Raw genomic sequence first — 4,035 nt, 5'->3', positions numbered from 1 at the left:
ACATTCATTAATATCATGCAAGTGCAAAAATATAAACGAGACAAGATATGATGACCTAAGAAACCAATAAAACAAAACAGTTTCACAAGAAAAAACTTGGAAACTTAGAATTGCAAACAAGAGGTAGGCATCAAAGAAGGGACAACGGGGAGCGAAGGGAAAGGTTAACTAGTGTCGGGGATCACCGTGGAGTAGGGTCCCACCAATCCGAGTCATATCAGCATCGGGATCATTCACGAGAATATGCAGACTGGGATTCGATTTCCCAGAGGAGAGACGACCTCGGAATACAGCTATGGACACTATGAGCCATGCATTACGCTGAGCTTCCTAGTCACCATTCTCGAGGGACATTGAAATGGCACTGATGCTGAGCAGATTTACTAGGCTTTCGTTCAATTCCTACGATGGAAAGACGAACCCAGTAGAACATGTAAGCCATTATATTCAAATGATGTCTTTGCACACTCATAACGATGCACTGATGTGTAAAGTGTTCCCCTCAAGCCTCGGCCCCATTGCTTTAAGATGGTTCAATGGATTAAGAAAGGGCCTAATTCACAGTTTCTCTGAATTGATTCAAGAGTTCAGTGTACGGTTAGTGACTTGCAGCCAAGTCCCTCAACCCGTGGACGCGTTGCTGTCAATGAAAATGAGGGCAGGGGAAACCCTCCATAGGTACGCTAACCAATATTAGAAGCTGTACAACGAGATTGGTAGAAGTAATGAAAAAATCACGGTGAGTACTTTTAGGATGGGGTTGCCCAAAGATTCTGGCCTACGAGAATCGTTGACAAAGAGGCCTCCTGAGGATATGAGGTAGTTGATAAGGTGTATCGAGGAATATAAATGTTTGGAAGATGATCGACTACAGAGCAAGGGCAAGGCACTGGGCATGAATCATCCTTAGCATATCAGCTTACAGTCCAGGCCCCAGAAGGATTTGAGGATTTAAGAGCCAGGGCCACAAATGGGTAAGATGAATGTAGCCTTCAAGGAACCGCTGCATAGGATCATTGATTGGATTAAGAACAAGCCATACTTTCGGTGGCCAAATAAGATGGGGGAGACCCATCCAAAAGGAATCAGAACGTGTATTGTACTTACCACAAAGATAAGGGGCACACCACCGAACAGTGTAGGGTGTTAAAAGATCATCTAGAGCAGTTGGTTAAAATAGGGTACCTGAAGGAGTTCGTGGTGGATCCCAGGAATCAAGAAGCCGGGCATGGTGCTCGACCTCGTGGAAATCCTCTTCCACCCTTACTAGGTGTGATAGAAGTTATCCACGTAGCTCCAAGAGGTGCTCAGGTGTCCAGCAGAAGGGAGGTACTAGCCGTGATATCGGTGAAAGGATGCACGGGTGATCAACCCCTCGAGAAGAAGTTGAGTTATACTTGGGAGCCCATCACCTTTAATGACAATGATCTAGAGAGCACGGTTCAACCACACGATGATGCTTTGGTGGTCACAGCCCAAATAAATGATTTCGTGGTGAAGAGGGTAATGATAAATTAGGGGAGTGGAGCTGACGTGATGTATCCTGACCTGTATAGAGGGCTTGGCTTAAAGAAGGAATATCTCCTCAAGTATGATACACCGCTGATGGGATTTCACAGCCGGATGGCGATCCTAGAAGGGCAAATCGCGCTTCCCGTGAATATGGAAGGCAAAGAGGTGATGGTAACATTCATAGTGGTCGCCTCATTTTCCCCTTACACGGCAATCCTAGGAAGCCATGGATTTACACAATGGGGGCAATACCATCCACCCTGCATGTGAAAGTCAAGTTTCGCATAGAGTAAGGCATTGCCACGGTGCAGGAGAGCCGGTAAGTGGCTAGGCAGTGCATGGTAGCTATAGTTGGCTAGGGAATCGAACAAAAGGAATCAATCGAGAAGGCTTTCTCATAGCAATTACAGAAGCCCCAAGTGGGAGTGGAGGCTAGCTGTGCCGAGAACTTGGTGAGAGTAAGGATATTACCGGACAATTATAGGATTTTTCTGATTGGAGCAAGTGTGAAGGACGAAAAGAAGATAAAGATGTTGCTGTTTCTTGTACAGAACTTAGACGTGTTTGCCTGGAGCCCATATAAGGTACCCGGGGTGAACCTCGAGTTTTCACAAGCTCAACGTAGATCCTCTATGCCCTCCCAAGAAGTAGAAGCCAAGGAGATCGACTAAAGAGCACATCAATGCTATCAAACAAGAGGTCAAAAGGTTGAAGGAAGCCAGGGTTATAAAGGAGATTTTCTTCCCTAAGTGGCTTGTAAATACCATGGTGGTAAAGAAGAAGAATGGTAAATGAAGGGTCTGTGTTGACTTTACTGACCTGAACCGAGCATGTCTAAAGGATCCATTCCCGATGTCGAAGATTGATCAGCTGGTAGATGCCACATGTGGGCATCTGAGAATGAGCTTTCTAGACACTTTTCAGGGTTATCACTAGATTGCCCTAGCTGCTGAGGACCAGGAGAAGACAGCATTTAACCCCTGATGCAAACTATCACTATACCGTGATGCTGCTTGAGTTAAAGAACGCCAGGGCTACATATCAATGAATGATGATGAGAATGTTCAGGGACAAGATAGGGCTTACAGTTGAGGTGTACATTAATGACATGGTAGTGAAAAGCAAACAAGAAGTGCGGCACATTTATGATCTCAAAGGGGTGTTCAAAGTACTTTGACAGCACAAGCTTTGACTCAATACCGAGAAGTGTACTTTAAGAGTGAGGGTTGGCAAGTTCCTAGGGTATTTGATCAGTAACCGAGGAATAGAAGTCAACCCCGATCAAATTCAAGAAATTAAACATTTGAAACCACCGAGCAATCCAAAAGAAGTCCAAGTACTAACAGGTATGTTAGCTGCCCTCAACCGGTTTATTTCCAAATTTGCAGACTGTTGTCATCAATTTTACCAGCTTTTGAAGAAGTGGAAAGATTTCCAGTGGAGTGAGGAATGTGAAAAGGCTTTCCAAAAGTTGAAAGAATATTTGGTGCTGGCGCCCATGCTGATAGCCCCAGAACCCAGAGAAGATTTATTCATGTATCTTTCGGTGTCGGAACATGCCGTGAGTGCCATGCTTCTTAGTGACTAGAGAGTGCAACAGCCAGTATACTACATCAGTAAGACCTTAGTTGATGCCGAGACAAGGTATTTACCCTTGGAGAAGTTAGTATTAGCACTAGTGCATGCCACCTGAAAGTTGCCCCACTACTTTCAGGCTTACACCATTTATGTATTGACCAAGTATCCTCTACAGTTGTTATTGAAAAGATCTGATTTCACAGGAAGAATAGCTAAGTGGGGGACTTGGCTTGGCTCTTTTGATATCAGGTACAGGCTTAGAAGCTCGGTGAAGGGTCAAGTCCTCGTCAATTTCATTGTAGAGTTTTCCCCGAGGGTGGGAAAGAAGATGGTTTGTCCAGTTGAGGTAATCCCGTGGAAGGTGATCGTGGACGGTGTCTCTAGTGCATTCGGCGCCGGGTTGGAATAGTAGTTATTACCCCGAAAGGAATAAAGTTAGAGCATTCCTTTAGGTTGGGCTTCAAAGAATCTAATAACGAAGTCGAGTATGAGGCCCTGTTGGCTGGATTTAGGGTGGTTTCAGATCTAGGTGCTAAGGAATTGGTGGTTTACTCGAACTCACGGCTGGTGTTCAATCAAGTACAGGGAAGCTTTGAGGCCAAGGATCCCCAGATGATGGAGTACTTTTGATTGGTGAAGCAAACCATGGACCGCTTTTCGAATGTTAGAGTGGTTCAGGTAGCTAAGGGGCAGAACTGGCACGCTGATTACTTTTGCCACGTTGGCATCTTCCTCAACCGAAGAGATCCCTCAATTAATAAAAGTGGAGTTGGTAGTAGAAACAAGTGTCAATAAGAGGATAAGTGTTTCACAGGTGACCGTAGCTGAGCCATGTTGGATGGATCCGATCATCAACTTTTTAGCCGAAGATCGTGTGCTTGATGATGAGAAAGAAGCAGAAAAGATTCGTCGAACAGCAACTCAGTATTGGCTATTAGCTGATCG

Source organism: Quercus suber, unplaced genomic scaffold (genome assembly GCF_002906115.3).
Source record: "Quercus suber isolate HL8 unplaced genomic scaffold, Cork oak 2.0 scaffold_446, whole genome shotgun sequence".
In the NCBI taxonomy this organism is placed as follows: Eukaryota; Viridiplantae; Streptophyta; class Magnoliopsida; order Fagales; family Fagaceae; genus Quercus; species Quercus suber.
Note: the sequence above shows the minus strand (reverse complement) of the source record.